The sequence below is a fragment of the Hakea prostrata genome, chromosome 7 (genome assembly GCF_041222555.1).
Source record: "Hakea prostrata isolate BN-2017 chromosome 7, UWA_Hpros_2, whole genome shotgun sequence".
In the NCBI taxonomy this organism is placed as follows: Eukaryota; Viridiplantae; Streptophyta; class Magnoliopsida; order Proteales; family Proteaceae; genus Hakea; species Hakea prostrata.
In genome coordinates, this window is record NC_142606.1 from 7777338 (window position 1) to 7795201 (window position 17864).

At 37.7% G+C, this 17864-nt stretch overlaps 1 long non-coding RNA gene across 3 annotated transcripts; it reads left to right on the forward strand.

The window, feature by feature from the left end:
• Positions 1 to 1568: 1568 nt before the first annotated feature.
• Positions 1569 to 17154, forward strand: LOC149009397 (uncharacterized). Of its 3 annotated transcripts, XR_016174818.1 has the most exons (4): positions 1569 to 6177; positions 6336 to 6399; positions 6801 to 8248; positions 16435 to 17154. It is a non-coding gene; the product is annotated as an uncharacterized LOC149009397 (long non-coding RNA). The 3 variants fall into 3 exon arrangements; XR_016174819.1 differs by lacking the exons at positions 1569 to 6177; positions 6336 to 6399 and having other exon boundaries at positions 6656 to 8248; positions 16435 to 16564; positions 16683 to 17154; XR_016174817.1 differs by lacking the exons at positions 1569 to 6177; positions 6336 to 6399 and having other exon boundaries at positions 6656 to 7834; positions 7977 to 8248.
• Positions 17155 to 17864: the final 710 nt, after the last annotated feature.

Genomic DNA, 17864 nt, shown 5'->3' on the forward strand with positions numbered 1-17864 from the left:
ATTCACTAATCAAATATTATGTTCTCTTCTATGGTAGTTTGGCATGTAGATGATGTTAATCATGTTCACATTAATGCTGGATGATATGTTTGTCCCAATGAATTTCGTCAACCTCTCCCTCTTTTTATCTAGAAGTATAGTGGAATATTTAATACAGAAATGGAAGTCCTTCGGGTGTTATCATGCCTTAGCTTTAGCAGGTATATATAATGGCCTGTTTTATATGTGTTTATCTTGGATTTGCATAATTGTTACCATCTGTGGCTAATTAAATAGCTCTTTTTTCCGGGTGAATTATTGAATAGCTTTTTGGTACTTAGGATGGGTGACTATAGTGTTTATAGAAACTTCATTGCGTGCTTAATTATCCTCGGAAGATTAGCCAAGGGATGCTTAGATATGGATAATATTATTGTTGAGAATTGCGCAAGAGTCAAGGCTGCTGCCTTTGTGCGCATGACCCAGGCAGGAGACTTGGTGCTCATGTTATTTTTTAATTTTACAGAAGGATCCTTGGTGCACAAGTTTTGAAGAATTTGAGTTGCATAGTTTCTATCTTAAAACTTTCCTTTTCTGTATTTTCTATTTGGGACAGATTTTTGAGTTAGTGAATTCTGTCCGTGGGTTGTATTTTATTTCCTTTTTTAGAGGACAAGTATTCTTGTCTCTCAAGCTGTAACATGGACATTCGAATCTATAAATAAAGTCAGCCTGCGATTCTAGGAGTTCTATCTAGAATCGCAGGCTCTTGCTGCTTGATTCTTCTCCTCTTTTCTTCTTCTTCTTCTTCTCTGTTTTCCTTTCAGTTCAGCTACTGTTTTGATTGTTTAAAGCTTGATTTCTAACAATTGTAATCCTATTTCTTTATCTGATTGTATTGTGCATAAACTCAGTACCAGTCCCTTGGGTTCATGAATGAAAAAATTCATTAACCAGAAGCCTCGAAGGGGAGAGAAAAGAATGTGCAAGGTAGGGGGGAAGGGGGAACTACAACCTACTAGTTGGCAAAAAAGAAGAGCCAAGATCCCAGGAAAAACAATGGTCCTTTTCCCTTGGAGGCATGGGTAATATATTTTAATTGTATAGAATAAACAACTGCCATTATGCATTATGAGAGACTTCCTAGACAACTTTTATCCTTCCATTCCTTTCTTACATTTTGATCTTTGAGAAAATATACTAATGGTTTTGACTTTTTGCAGTGATTCTACTAAACCTTTTTAGGATTTTTATTTTATGAACTTCTGTTAATTACTGTTCTGTGATTTCTATCAGAGTCATGAAAGCTCATCATAGGAATAAGAAAGGTTTGTCTGATGATTATAATTCCAGGGATCTAATATCATGAAAGCACAAGACAAGTTGTGGTTAATCGATGAAAATTAGAAGTACTAGAGGGAAAGATAGCCCTGGTGATAAGTTAAGCGTAATATTGAGAAGTTGTTACCTCTCTTTTTCTAGTGAAGCACAAGAAATATGGACAGGAAACTGGGGAGGATTAACGGTGCACTATGGTTTCTACCCGTTGTCTAGACTGGCTTTTATATTCGGCCTTTTCCTGCCTTTGAGGTTATGTTATCTGGATCATTTGATAGTTGGTCAATTTTGGTTCATTTGAGATTTAAACTAATTAGTTACTTTGATATTCTGAAGTGTCCTAATTTCTAATACTGTAACTTCATAATCTGTAGATGCGAGGTATAATGCTAGGATGTTGCAAGTCTAAGCGAACAATGGATGGCAATACCTTTGTGCTTGATGTTGTGAAGTTATGACCTATTCCATTAAAACTAATAGGTCAATATGGGTGAAACTATAAGTGGGGAAAACTTTTCTACCAAAATACCCGTAACTCGGCTTTGATTGGTGGAACAGTTAACTTGTGCTACCTTAATCTCCTTAGGCTATGCAAGCACAGATTTCATCCCCTGATCATGCCAAGGATTACAATGTACTGTTTTACTAGATAATGCTATTTTCCTTCACTTACCAGGGGGTGGGGTGGGGGGCGGAAAACAGTGAAGTTGTGCTATTGCAATCACCTAGTTGCTGGGTTGAAACATGGATACATCCTCTCTAAGAAGCAGGTGCATGGCTGTGTACACATCAGCTACAATGGATGGAAGAACTTGAGTTGATGATGTCATGTGATTCACTATTAACTTACGTTGGGTATGCTAACAGAATATCCAAAATCTCGTAAGGGAACTAAAGAGTTCCGTGAACAAGAGATATTTTCATCCTTAACTTCACACTATCTCATTTGTTACTCAAGGAGGTGCAAAGAATGGTTCGTCTTTTTCTATTTGGGCTGAAGATGAGACTGTGATTTGACGTCCTTTCTTTTAATCAAGAATCCTTAGTAGGTTGCAAACTTGCAATAAATCTACGTTTAATTATAGGGATAAAACCTTGGAGTCTTAGAAAGATTATAGGGTTTAAGATTTTATGTTATCCACAAATGATCAGTGAATATATACTGCTGAATTTTCTTGTGAATCTTTACAGCTGTTGTTACCACTTTTAAGATTTTAAGTTATCCACAAATGATCAGTGAATATATACTGCTGAATTTTCTTGTGAATCTTTACAGCTGTTGTTACCACTTTTATTTTTCATCAGAGTCATGAAAGCTCATTGGAGGAGTTACAAAGGTTGTGATGATTGGGAATTCTAGGATACTACTAGCATGCAGGCACATGGCAAATTGCGGCCAACCTGTGCAAATTAGCAGTCCTAGAAGGAAGGCAATAAGATAAGCAAAGCTATGTTTTTTATTGGATGAATACGTAAATTCATTACCAAAGCCCTGAAGGTGAAAAAAGAAAGTACAGGGAGTGAGTTACAACTGACTAGGTTGCTTGACAGGTGATCCTAGACCCTAGGAGGCCATAAATAGAAGCAAAGCTGTATTTGACGTGCCTTGTCCTTTCTTTCTCCACTTGTCATGATAAATTCCTATGATTCTTTTTCAGTGAAGCCCAGAAAACATTGGAAGGGAATCAGAGGGGGATTAATGGCGCTCAAGGGCTCTACACCTTCTCTGGATGGCTTGCTTAATGTTTCCTTCTTCAGCCCCTGAGGTAATATTACCTTGATATCTGATGGTTGGGTGAGCTAGGTTCCTTACATTTGCTTGGATATTCTGCTGTCCTAGTTTCTAGTACTGCAACTTCCTAATTTGTAAAAAGCAAGGTAGAATGGTTGGGTTAGGAAGTAAGTCCAACTGTATAAAGGATGTTTTATATTTGGGATTAATCTTGTGGCTAAATTGGGTAATTTGTTCACTTGAAACTCAGAGGTCATTACGATTTTGGGGTGAAATTGACACACTGAACCAGTGGGGAAAATGCTTTTACCAACCATAAATGAGTCATTCTTCTGGTGGATGACCCTTCTGTGCAATGGTTAAGTTGTAGTATTGCAATCATCAGGTTTGGGGTTTGAACCATATAACAGGCTCTCCATGAAGCAGGTGCAAGGCTGCGTGGACATTGCTATGGTGGATGAGAGGACTTGAATCGTTTGGTGATGCTAGTGAATGGCTAGAACATATGAAATGTATGGTCAAAAGTTTCAAAAGGGGACTAAGATTGGTTAGCAAGAGAAAAGATATGGATGATTGTGGGATTTAAAATTTTTGAACATTCTTACAAATTATTGATGACTCAAGTTGGCATGGATGGTTCATATTTGTTGTGATGTTTTTGGATGCTGAAGTACTTGAGCAAAATCCTTGAAGTTGTCTTATTTGCAGCTATAACTTTGTTTCCATGGATGATTTGATGTTCATAGAAGCAAAGGATGCAAATGGTACAGGTCAGGTAACAATGCATAGTTGTCAAGGCGAGGCGAGACCAAGGTGAAAAGGCGTCACCTAAGCCACAAGGTGACACCAGGTTCCTAGGTGATGCCTTGACAACTATGTAACAAAGGAACCAGTTTCTGGTGATTTAGAGAATGTAACTATTTACGATCTTGTCTTCAGAACCTGCATGCAGAGCTTTTTCGTACTTCTTTTATTGAGTTCTAGAACAGTAGCATCGTTTTGCATAAGGTGGGTCTTCTAGTTCATTATTTTACTTTCAAATGCCATATATGTTTCCTAACATTTATGTTAGCCTTGGGGTTTCATTGTCTTTTTCTCTGAGTTGCTTTGCTTTGTGCCTGTCTGCTTTCAAATGCTCTGTTTCTTGTATTCCCCCTCCCTCTTTCCCCTTTTGGTTATTGAATCTTTTCATTCATCCAAAAAAAAGAAAAAAGAAGGAGGAAAAACATTTAAGTAGGCTCCTATTTGCTTCTCAAATATTACCTTTCCTTTTGTTTGATCTGGCTTAGAAATTATGTTACTGAGATTCATGTCTTGCTGGTGATATGTCTGTTCCAAAGAGTTCCATCAACCTCTCCTTGTTTCTTAGTTGAAGCGGCTAATAGAACATGCAAATGAGAAAAGATGTCCTTCAAATGCTTAATTAAATATCGATTTGGGAGCCTAAGATCTTATTATTTATTTGGAAGCCTATGGCCTTACTACTTATCTTTATAAATCTTCCTTGGCCAATACAGAAAATTCTGATGTTCGACAGTTTTATAGTAGATTTTTTTGAATGATTAGCAGGATTTAGGGGGGATGACTGTTGCCCCCCCCCCCCAAACCTTCTTTTTCCTGTCAATGCTTAATAGTTATCACAAGGGTGTCTGAACAAGTTGTTGCTTCTGGGCTACAGTTTGGTCTTCTGTTGCTGATTTTGGTTCCTTCCCGTTATTGAGTGTCTTTATAGGTGATTAGCTCTATGTTGCTCTACGGAGAGCTTGTGCAATCACTCTTGTTGATTTCTTAGTAGGGTGAGAGGGTTTTCTAATTCATGCAAGCACACATGGAGCAAGTAAGTTGTTTTCATATCCAGCTTCACCTACTGGTGGATCATCATGAAGGCTTCTATTTTCCCATATCCTTGTTCCTTTATTCTTATCCATAATCCTGATTTTCTTTCTAGGGTCATCAACTCAGAGCATACTTTTGTTTCATCTTCTTCAGGAAAATGGAGGCTTGGTGTAGATTCAGGGTGGGTTTGCCTAGACAAAGACAAAGAGAGAAGTATTTTGTTTGATGTTTGCTTAGGAAGATAATATAGTAGGTCCTTTGAATGAGGAACAAAGGAGTTGATTTTGACTGAAATTTCTAGCTTAAGTGAGTAGGTTGGACCTATGAGTCACAATGACCAAGCCCACTAGGGTTAATGTTTTAGCACCATAATAAATGACAGAAAGTCCTTGAAGCACAAAATATGTGGAAGCAGAGGCAAGGCTGTGTAGACATTGCTACGGTGGATAAGAGGACTTGTATCATTTGGTGATGCCATATTAATGGCTAGAAACATGTGAAATGTATGGTCAAACCAATATCAAAAGTTTCAATAGGGGACTAGGGCTGGCTAGTAGGAGAAAAAAAATCCTGAAGATTATAGGATGTTAAATTTTAAACATTTCACAAACTATTAATGACTCAAGTTGGCATGAATGGTTTGTATTTTTTGTGATGCTGAATTCCTTAAGCAAAATCTTGAAATTGTCTTATTTGTAGCTGCTGACGTTGTTTCCATGGATGATTTGATGTTCGCAAAAGCAAAAGGCTGCAAAGGCTGCAAGTTATGTTACAAAATAGCCAGTTTCTGGTGATTAAAAGAATGTAACCAGTGATTTACGATCTTGTCTTCAAAACTTGCATACAAACTTTTTTCGTACTTCATTTATTGAGTTCTAGATTGGTTGCTTCTTTTTTTTTTTTTGCATAAGGTGGGTGTTCTACTTCATTTTTTTACTACTTTCAAATGCCTTGTATATTTTCTAACATTTTTGTAAGTTCCAGTTCACTTCTCAAATATTACTTTCTTTTGTTTGTAACTTGGCCTAGAGATTACGTTATTGATGTTCATTATTGCAGGATTATATGCATGTTCCGAAGAGTTCCATCAACCTCTCCTTTTTTTCTAACTTGAAGCTGCTAAAGATGTCCTTCAAAGGCATAATTTAATATCTATTTGGGAACCTGGGATTTTACTATATCTCAGGATGCCTAAGACCTTATTTATTTTTATAAATCTTCCATCGCCCATGTGGAGAATTCTGAAGTTTGAAAGTCTATAGCCGAATTTCTTGATGATTAGCAGAATAGTGGTGAGATGACTTATTACCCCCCCCCCCGCTTTTTCCTTTTCCTTTGAAAATGCTTAACAGTTGCAAAGGTGTCTTGTTGTAATAGTCGTTGCTTCTGGGCTACATTTGGGTCTTTTGTTGCTAATTTGGTTCCTTTCTATTATTGTATGGCTTTATAGGTGACTAGATCAATGTTGTTCTTTGGAGAGCTTGTACAATCACTCTTGTTGATTCCTCTGGAAGGTGAGATGGTTTTTTATTTCACACAAGGTCACATGGAGCAAATAAAATGTTTGCTTTTTCTTTTTTTGATGAATAAGTATTATTAAAGAGTTCCAAATGGCGAAAAGAATGTATTGGGGGGGGGGGGGGGGAGGGGGGGACAACAGCCTTCAAGAGGGAGGCTGGAGAGCAGAACTCAAACTCCAGGTAACATCAATGAGTCTTTTCCTTGGGATATCCATAACAGGGGGGGGGGTGGGGGGGGAACTAACTGAAGCCTTGCAATGCTTTTGTTATCTTATCCTTCTATTCAGCTTCACCTATTGATTGATCATCAAGAGGGCTTCTGTTTTCCCATATCCGTCTTTGTTTATTTCGTCTGGTCCAGAATCCTGATGTTCTTTTTTGGGTAATTGACGCAGAGCATAGATTTGTTTCATCATCAGGAAAAGGGAGGCTTGGTATGGATTCAGGGTCTGAGGGCATCTTGTGTTTCCTAGACAAAGAGAGAAGTATTTTATTTGATGTTTGCTCTAGAAGAAAAGATAGCACCTCTTTTGAATGAGGAACAAGGAAGATGCCTTTGACTGAAAATTCTAGCTGATGTGGGGAGTTTGGATCTATGAGTCACAGTGACCTTGGGTAGTGTTTTAAGTGTTTTCACACCATAACAAATGACAGGAATTCCTTCGATGGTAATATACTCTTTATTTGTATTTTGGCTCAATAGGAGAAGTGTTTTTTTCTTTTGGAAGTGAATTTGAAGGCAACACATTCAGCAACCATAGGGGTTGTTTTCCAACATGTATTGACTTCAAAATGTGACCATTTTAAAATATATTTTTGGTCATCATTGTGTATTCTTCTTATAGGTTGCTACTTCGGGATGCCCATAAAGAGAGGTTGTTTAAGTACACATACTTCATAAATGTGCATGTAAACTTGTCATTATTATTTCTTAATAGATGGAGTACTCAAAAGGCAGAGCTGCCAAATGGTAATTTTTTGAGTTTCCAAGCTTCTGAAATCTTCTCAGCCATTTGAATTAATTATTTTTATTTTAATACAGTACTAGGAGCTCTTTACATCATTTTCATGATGTTCAAAAAGCAAAGGCTGCGATACAAGTTATGCAACAGGGCCTGTTTCTGGTTATAAAATGAATGAACCCAATGATATATGATTCACCTCTAGAACCTGGATGCAAAGCTTCTTTATGTACTTCACTTATGAACTAAAATACAGATGTATTTGCTTTGCATGGTGTCCTAGTTCATTGTTATACATCCTAATGCTATGGATTTTTCCTTCCCTTATGCAGTAGCTTGGCATACAGATGATGTTAATCATGTTCATGCTGGACGATATGAATCTCCCAATTAAGTTTGTCAACCTATCCCTTCTTCTGGAAGCAGCTAATGGAACATTTAAAAGAGAAAAAGAAGTCCTTTGTATGGTAAGTTAAATATCTATTTGGATGTATTGAAACTGTATACAGATATAATCTTCCATGGCTTATGCAGAGAATTTTAGAGCATCGATGGTTTAGTAGTGAAATCTCTCTAGTGAACTGATATAATCTTCCATGGCTTATGCAGAGGATTTTAGAGCATCGATGGTTTACTAGTGAAATCTCTCTAGTGATCAACAGGATGCACGTGTAATGACTAGTGATTTCTTTCCCTCCTTCGTTTATACTTATCACAGTCACAGAGTAATTTGGTGATGCTTGTTGGTTCTTTCAACACTTAAAAGTGCTTTCTGGAGAGCTTGTGGAGTCACTCTTGTTGATGTACATCATGTACCTTGGAAGGGCAAGAGGGTTTTCAGCAAGAGGGTTTTCCACTTCCTGCGAAGTCACTCATAGCAAGTAAATTGTTTTTCTTATCTGGCTTAAGCTTCTAATATATCATCATGAGGCCTCTCATTTTTGGCATTCCCTTCGCTATTTAGTGATTTCAAGAATATTGATGTTCTTTATGGAGCAGATGTGATGTAGGGGAAACCCTAGAAACTATGGGGCCTACAAAGTGGGCTACTAGACTCTTAGAATGAGACACCTATCCTTGACAAGTAGTAAAAAAAAAAAGAATTGTAGCACCTGAATTCTGATTAAGCATGCATATAAGACAGTTAAAGCAGAGAAAGAAACACAATAAGTCCTAATTAATGTACACAACTAAACTAGAATCAATAGGGAAACAAGGGAATGGGGATATTGGCACCATAACTCTAGATTGACTGCAAGAATATCAAGAAATCTAAAGAAAATAGTACTGTCCTAGTCAAAGTCAGGTTTCTAACAATGAATTCAGCAATAGTAGTTTCTTTAAACAAAGGAATCTGTGGAAGTTTATTTTTAAAGAAACTATTGGAAAGAAAGAAAGATAAAAAAAAAAAAATATCCAAAGAGAGACTTGATAAAGTTACTTGCTGGTCTTGGCTGCAAAATAGGGGTTAGAATCTAGGAACAAAATAATAGAAAGAAAATATTTCTAAGCAATGATGAACCCAGGAATGGGCAATAGGGTTAGAATGGAGAACCACAACAAGAACTGTTGTACTAGAAGTGATAATAGAGAAGGAGAGAAGAAAAGAAGTAATTAAAAACTTGAATAGGGCGAGGCTTATGTTCTGCCCACCGTGACAAGCATGAAAGCGGCAAGAATCAACTAAGAACACGCACCTCCCGGCGCCGGGGGGTGCCGGGGGGCGGCGCGCGGCCCGTCCTGGGGTGTGGGCGGGGAGAGGAGAGAAGAAGAGATAGATAGAATCGATTAAAAGAAGAAAAGAAAAAGGAGAGAAGAAAGCAAAAATGTAGAAGACAAGAAGATGAGAGAAAGTTGATTCTCGCAAGAGAGAAAGTAGAAGAAAGAGAAGATGAACTTACCCGAGAAAGAGAAGAATCCACACGCCAATAAATATTTTAATATTTTCTTTCATTCATGCTGCCAAAAATGAGTCCCCTCTCAACCCTACATGCTTAATTCCCAAAATAACCCCAACTCAATTAACAAATATAATCCAAATTCAAATTAATTCAAAATTTGGCAAAAATATATTCCAAGGGTACACAAAGACACTAACATAAAAAATAAAATAAAAACCAATAGCAAACTAATACCTAACACACTAAGATTAAAGAAAATAACATGACAAACGCCCTTAAAGCAGTGCTTCTCATCGAACCATAGGACCCTAGCAATCCGATAGCCTCCAAACTCATCGTCTATCCATATAGATGTTGTTGTGGGATGATCTCTACGCCAACGTTGCTGGTAAACTTGGAATTGTCCACTGATGTCCTTATCAACTCTCCCCGACTTTGAAGAATTCACTCCGGTGAATAAAGGCTCAGGTATTACTCAAGCATGTCTGAGTCAAGTCGTTCTAATGCCTCCATCGTGATCCAAGTGTTGTCTATTTCAGGATGTCCCCGCCACTTTACTAGGAATTCTGTGTAATCTCCCTCTTTTGTAGCTGTAACTCCCTCATCAAGGATCTCATCAACTGTGTCAACTCTGTCGTGAAATTTAAGCATAGGTGGTACTGAAGTAGTAGGGAGTGAAGGGGTCTTACCAGCAGGGTCATCAAAAATAAAGGGAAGGGTGTTAAGGTCATCTAGAAGAGAAAAATAAAGGGAAGGGTGAAATATAGAAGAGAAACGGAGTTTGGTTCCCATCATCCTCCATAGAATCCACCAAAAGTGACTGGCGAACTTAACACCCCTATTGGACACTATGGTATTAGGCAACCCATGGTACTTGACGACCTTATAGAAGAAGAGTTTAGCCACAATTGACGCATCGTATGTTTTATAATAGGGAATAAAATGAGCCATCTTCGAGAAGCGGTCTACTACCACATATACAAAATCATGACCTCTCAAAGTCCTAGGAAGGCTAAACACAAAGTCCATACTAAGGTCTTGCCACAGAGCATGTGGTACAGGCAAAAGTGTATGCAACCATGTGTTCTATTTCTGTTGCTTAGCAGTCTGACATGCCTTTTATTGACTCACTACCCCCAACAACATCTCTTTTGAGTCCTGGCTGGTAAAATCGATCCTCTACTAGACTAATCGTCTTATCTCAACCAAAGTAACCAACAACGCCCATAGCATGCAATTCCCAGATCAAAAAATCTCGAAGTGAGGTCCTGGGAATGCAAAGTTTGGTTCCTTTAAAAAGGAAACCATCTCTCAAAAGGTAATTTAAGCGGCTAAGAGGAGGATCTCCACTCAAGGAAGTGAATACCTCACTAAAATTAGGGCAAGTGGGGTATTGACCCTTGATTCGCTCAAATCCTATAACCTCAACACTCATTGTTTGAAGTAGCACATTAGCCTGACTTGTAGCATTTTTGCGGTGAAGATACATATTAACCCAGCTTAGTGCATCAGCAATGGTATTTTCAACACTAGATCGATGTTTGAGTGCAAAGGCATACTCTTGTAGAAATTCAACCCACTTAGCATGCCTATAATTTAGCTTCTTTTGGGCACTCAAGTATTTCAGGTCCTGGTGATCAGAATATAACACAAATTCTTGTGGTAGGAGATAATCGTGCCAATAGTGCAAGGCCTGGACAACCGTATAGGACTCTTTGTCAAAAGTGGAATAGCGTTGTTTGCCTTCATTAAGCTTCTCACTAAAGTATGCAACTGGATATTGGAAGATGCATCTATCCCAATGCCAGATGCATCACAATTAACTTCAAAGACTATAGAGAAGTTTGGAAGGTGTTAGACTGGAGCCTCCATCATCAACTTCTTAATCTCTTTAAAAGCCTTCTCAACACTTTAAACTCCTTGTTTTTCATGCAATCTGAGATAGGAGACATAATGGTACTAGACAGGTAGATAAACCTCCTATAGAAGGTGGCTAAGCTATGGAAGCTTCGCACCTCATGGATGTTAGTCGGTTCTGGCCACTCAACAATGGCTCTCACTTTCTCAGGATCAGCAAATACTCCTTGGGCTGACACGATTAATCCTAAAAAATTGTCTTGATCACTCATGAGTGTGCACTTCTTGAGACTGGCATACAACTTTTCTCGTTGAAGCACTTGGAAAACTTGACGAAAGTGATCTAAGTGGGAAGACGGGGTTTTACCATAGATGAGGATGTCATCAAAGTAAACCACTAAAAATTTGCAATTGAATGGTTGCAACACTTATAAACGTGCTAGGTGCATTGGTTAAGCCAAAAGGCATAACTAACCGTTCATAGAGGCCATCCTTTGTTTTAAAGGCCTTCTTCCATTCATCCCCAGGTCTAACTCTAATCTAGTGGTACCCGCTCTTAAGATCAATTTTGGAAAAGATTGATGAACCAACCATCATATCTAGCATGTCATCAAGCCTAGGTATGGAAAACCTATACTTAATGGTGATCTTATTAATGGCTCGGCTGTCTACACACATACACCAAGTGCTATCCTTCTTGGGTGTGAGTAGGGAGGTACTGCATAAGGGCTAAGACCCTCCCTAATGAATCCATTTTGAAGCAATTCATCTACTTGCTGGATTAATTCACCACGTTCTTTGGGATTCATGCGATAATGGGGTAAGTTTGGCAATGAAGACCCCGAGACTAAATCAATTGCGTGCTAGACATCACGCATAGGCGGTAATTCATTTGTTAGTTCCTTGGGAAACGTCTGTTGAAACTCCTCTAATATGGGTTGCACCTCTCTTGGAACATTAACAAATTTATCTGATGTGTGATGTGTATCTGGATACTTTGTGAGCCAACTATAGCATAAACAACTCCTGACTCTTTACATTTAACTTCAAATTGTTGTTGATTTTGTATGCCAAGTGTTTTAGAGCGAATTTGTTTGATGGTACTACCTTTATACTATAAAACCTTTAGCTCTTTTGGGGCGCTAGGGGTCAATCGGATCATTTTCCCTTTATATTCAATCAAAGATACAAATGTTAGATTTCCCATAGGTGGTGACATCCCTATCATATAACCATTGTCTCCCTTGGATGATGTGAGCAACATCCATCTCTAGGATATCACACCACACTCTATCCTCATAACCATCAAATTGTAGGGGAACTAAACATCTAAGAGTTATGGGGATAGTATATTGATCTACCGAAGCAAATTTTTATGGTTTGGGGTGAGCCCCTGGTTTGAGCCCCATTTTAGTAACAACACTCTGAGCAACTACATTCATGCAGCTACCACTATCTATAACGACCCAACAATTCTTACCTTGGTGGCATGTGTAGGTAATAAAAATATTGGTTCGTTGCCAGTCATCAGTATCTTTGGGTTGTGATACCATACAATGCACAACTCCAAGCCTAGACCCATCTTCCATATTAAGATCCTCATCAGATATTAGAACGCCTCATCCCGGCAAACCAATCATAAATAAGACTCCATGCTACAAGATGTTTATTGTTTGTTGCTTTAGGGGACCTTGGTTCCACCACTGCTTCCTTCTTTTTCACTTTCAACATGTAATATAATTGTTTAAGGAATGCGGGAGCGATGGCTTTCACTCCTCTGATCTCGAGTCACTCCATTTATCGTCTTATATTGTTGATCGTTGCCCTAGCTTCTAGTCTCCCTTTTATTGAATGATGTTCCAAGTGTTTCTTTTCGTCTATCTCTGGTGAACGAATTATGAAACTTTTCCTTTACATACCTAAAAGTCTAGGAAGAAGAAGTTTCATAGTTCCGTTCTCTCTCTTTAGAGAAATTCTCTTAAAGGTAAGTGTCTGACTGTAGATGGGTTTTGAGACTGAGGAGATTCCGATATAGAGGCGCATATTTGGATCTCAAGGGAAAAAAAAAATCTGAATATCACAATAATTTGGCCGTGTAAGGAAGAGATTTGACAAACGCTAGGAGAATGGTCTCGATCCAAGCAATGCGTATGCTTAAATTTGAATGGGAGTTCGTGGAGAAGACATTTCAAGTGGACAATTGTGAATTTTAGAGATGCAAAAAGGATGAAACAGAGTTTTGACGGCAGTAGTGAGAGCTCTCTTGTCGGGGGTGTTTTAAGAGTTTTTTCTGTCAGTGGCGTTCAGGTTGGAAAGCTTTAGCTTTTGAAGGATCATTGTGAGTCCTAAGAAAAAGGGGATGTTTCATTTTGGAAATCAGGAAATATTTTCATAGTTTTCGTCACATACTTAAACTGTAACTATTAGTAGCAAAAATTAGGTCTAAGCTGTTGATGTTCTCTTATTTAATAAAGTATTACTTTGTTTGCAATAATATTTGTAGCATCTTGAAAGATCAGGTGTCTAACAGTGTTTGAAGATGATAAGTGTTTTACAAAGCTAGTATTGTTTGCATTCCTCAAGCAATTATATTTCAAGGTGAAAGTGAAAGAGAAGGAGGCAGTGGTGGAACCAAGGTTGCCTAAAGTGGAGTCTTATTTATAGTTTGTTTGCCGGGATGAGGCGTTCTTTGCGTAGTGTCCTAATTCATTGTTGCCCATTCTAGTGCTATGTATTTTTCCTATATTAGTGTAAGCTTCATTTGCTACTCAAGTATTACCTTCCCTTTTGTAGTAGTTTGGCATATAGATGATATTAATCATGCTTAAGTTAATGCTGGATGATGTCTCCCAATAAAGTTTATCACTTGTCCCTCTTTTTATTTGGAAGTAGCTAATGGAACATTTAAAAGAGAAAAAGGAGTCCTTTGGTTGCTAAATTAAATAATTATTTGGATGTCTAGAAACTCTGTGTGTGTGTGTGATATGAGAACATTAGTGGGCAGTTCCGAGTTTACCGGTGATGATGACGTAGACATCATCCCACGACAGCATCTATGTGAATGGACGATGAATTTGGAGGTTATCGGATTGCTAGGATCCTATGGTTCGATGGGAAGCATTGCTCATAGGCAGTTTGTCATGTTATTTTCCTTAGTCTTAGTGGGTTGGGTAGTAGTTTGCTATTGAATTTTTTAATTCTATGTTTGAATCTTTATGGGCTGGGCCTAGAGTCTATTTTGGCCCAAGTTTTTATTTATTTTGGGTTTGGGTTATATGTACTACTAAAGTTGGGGTTATTTTGGGAATTAAACATGTAGGGTTGTGAGGGATCAATTTTTTTATTTAAACCTTGTATGCAATTCGTTTTTGGTGACAATGAATGAAAAAAAAAAAGAAGAAGATTATGGCAGTAGTTTTCTTTAAAACAAAACTTCCTAAGATTCCTTTTACATTGTTAATTGCTGAATTATTTGTTAGAAATCTGATATTGATTAGGACAGCTCTATTTTCTTGAAGTTTCTTAATACTCTTGCTTTCAATTTAGTGTTATGGTGCCTAGATCCCCATCCCCTTGTTTCCCTATTGATTCTTGTTTAGTTGTGCTTATCAATTAGGACTTATTGTGTTTCTTTCTCTACTTTAGCTGTCTTCTATGCATGATTAATCAGAATTCAAGTGTTACAATTCCTTTTCTTTTCTATCTGTCAAGAATAGGTGTTTCATTCTAAGAGTCTAGTAGCCCACTTTGTAGGTCCCTTAGTTGCTAGGGTTTCTTCTACATCAGTATGATTTTTCATGTCTTGTGCAGAGAATATCATAGCATCAACGTGATGTAGGAGAAACCCTAGAAACTAGAGGACCTACAAAGTGGGCTACTAGACTCTTAGAATTAAACACCTATTCTTGATGGATAGTAAAGAAGGAATTTGCAGCATTTGAAATCTGATTAATCATGCATGTAAGACAACTAAAGTAGAGAAATAAACACAATAAGTCCTACTGGGAAGCACATCTAAACAAGAATCAATGGGGAAACAGGGGATGGAGATCTTGGCACCATAACACTAAATTGAATGCAAGGGTATTAAGAAACTTAAAGAAATAGAGCTGTTCTAATCAATATCAGATTTCTAATAAGGAATTCAACAATTAACAATGTAAAGGGAGTCTTAGGAAGTTTTTGTTTTAAACAAAACTACTGCCAAAGAATAAATGAGAAATATTTAAGGAGAGATAATTACCTGCTGATCCTGGCTGCAAAACAGGGGTTAGAAAGCATTCGGGAACAGAAATAAGAGAAAGAAAAAATATTTTGAAGTGGTGGTGAATCCTAAGAAAGGAGAAAAAAATATTTTGTAGTAATGGTGTATCTTTGGAAAGAGAGTAGGTGATAAGAGAGAGAAAGAAAAGGGAAGGGAGACTAACAAAAGAAAAACTAGATTGTCGTAGGGTAGGAAAATAAAAGGAAATAAGGGAAAGAGGGAAGAAAAAAAAGAACAAAGATTTTTTTTTTGCAAGAAAAAACAGAACAACCGTGGGGGTTTGGGGAAGAAGAAGAAGAATTTCAGGAAAGAAACTAGGTCTTTTTCGAGAAAAAAGAGAGTAGATCTTTGTAGAGGAGAGCAAGGGGAATTTTCTAGTGGGAAACAAGGGTGAAAGGAGCAGCGTTAGCTCTTTTTTCTAATTCTTGCATTCATTCATTCATTGCAAAAAACGAATTCCATACAAGGTTTAAATAAAAAAATTGATCCCTCGCAATACTACATGTTTAATTCCCAAAATAACCCCAACTTAAGTAGTAAATGTAACCAAAACCCAAAATTATTCAAAATTGGGCCAAAATAGACTCTAGGCCCAGCCTATAAAGACTCAAACATGAAATTAAAATATTTTAATACTAAACTACTACCCCAATCCACTAAGACTAAGGAAAATAACATGACAAACTGCTTATGAGCAATGTTTCTCATTGAACCATAAGATCCTAGCAATCCGATAACCTCCAAACTCATCATCCATCCACATAGATGCTGTCGTGGGATGATCTCTACGTCGGCGTCGCCAGTAAACTCGGAACTTCTCACTGATGTCCTCATCACAACGACTTAGTAGTGAAATTTCTCTAGTGATCAATAGGATACATGTGTAATGCCGGTGATTTCTTTCCCTCCATCCTTTATGGTTATCATAGACATAGTCACAAAGTTGTTTGGTGTAACGCTTCTTGGTTCTGGACCGCACTTAGATTAGTTGTAGCCCACACACTTAGTTTTTTTGTTGCTGATTTGGTTTCCTCACTTCTTTTAGCAAAGCTTTATTGCTGATGGGTTCTATAGTGCTTTTCTGGATAGCTTGTGGAGTCACTCTTGTTGATGTACATCATGTACCATGGAAGGGCGAGAGGGTTTTCCATTTCCTACGAAGTCACTCAGAGCAAGTAAATGGTTTTCCTTCTCTGGCTTAAGCTTCTAACGGATCATCATGAGGCCTCTCATTTTTGGCATTCCCTTCTCTGTTTAGTATTCTCAAGAATACTGATGTTCTTTATGAAGCAGATGGCCCAAGACTACTCTTTTTTTCACCTCCTCAGGCACTGGGGGGCTTGGTTGGATTCAGGGATTGAGGCTTTCTTGAGTTGACTCTGGAACAAAAGCCAGTATCTCGTCTAACACGAGGAGCAAAGAGGAAATGATTATCAGCTGCATGTCCAAGCAGAAACCGGGAAGTTGGATCTAATGATGGTGTTCTTTACACCACAATAAATGGCTGAAAGTCGATGGATATATACTACCTGTTCCTTTTTTGGCTTTGAATTGAAGTGTTTTAAAAGTGATTTCATGAATACTTTTAGGAACCTCACCGATTGACATCCAATACGTATTGGTTTCAAAATGTAACCATACTGTTATTTGTTATTTCAACTGTATTTGTAGTCATCATTGTTTACCTGTTTTAGTGATTACTGAATTGAAATGCCCCCATAAAGAGAGGTTGGCAACTGTATGTACTATGTATAAACACGCATTCAAACCCATTATATAATATGTTTGATTATTTTATTGTTATTATTAAGTAAATGGACATTCTGGTAAAGACAGTTATGGTATTGGAAGAATCAATAGGGAAATACGTATTTGATTGGCAATAGGTATTCAATTATTCCATCTTTCTCAGGCTTCGATAGCTTTGGAAGCTCACTGAAGCCAGTGTTGTGGCAAAAGTGGAGCTCTCAAAATATAGGGTTTTCAAATGTTAACTTGATGGTATTCTATTAGCAAGTTTTTGAAATCTTTGTTTGTGCTATTTCATTTGAGTGACTTTTTACTTTAATTTATATGTCAGTTTAAGCTGTAACTGACCTAATTAAGTTCAGAGAAGGTTGAGTTTGTCGTCGCAGCTGTTGACATTGTTCCCATGGATGAAGTAATGTTCATACAAGCAAAGGATACAAATGATACATATAAGGAAAAAAAGAACTGCTTTCCTGTGCTATAAAAATGATCCCAACAATATACAATCCCATTCCCACCTTCAGAAATTCGATGGAGAGCTTCCTTCTGTACTCTACTTATTGAGGTCAGCACTTGTTTTTGTAAGATTGGTGGTCTAATACATTATTTTAAATTAAATGCTGTGGATTTTCATTTTAAACATTCATGAGAGCACCAATTCGTTGTTCATTTGTTTCCTTTCCTTCCGTTTGTAGCTTGGCTAGACTGTTTCATTTGTGTTCCAAG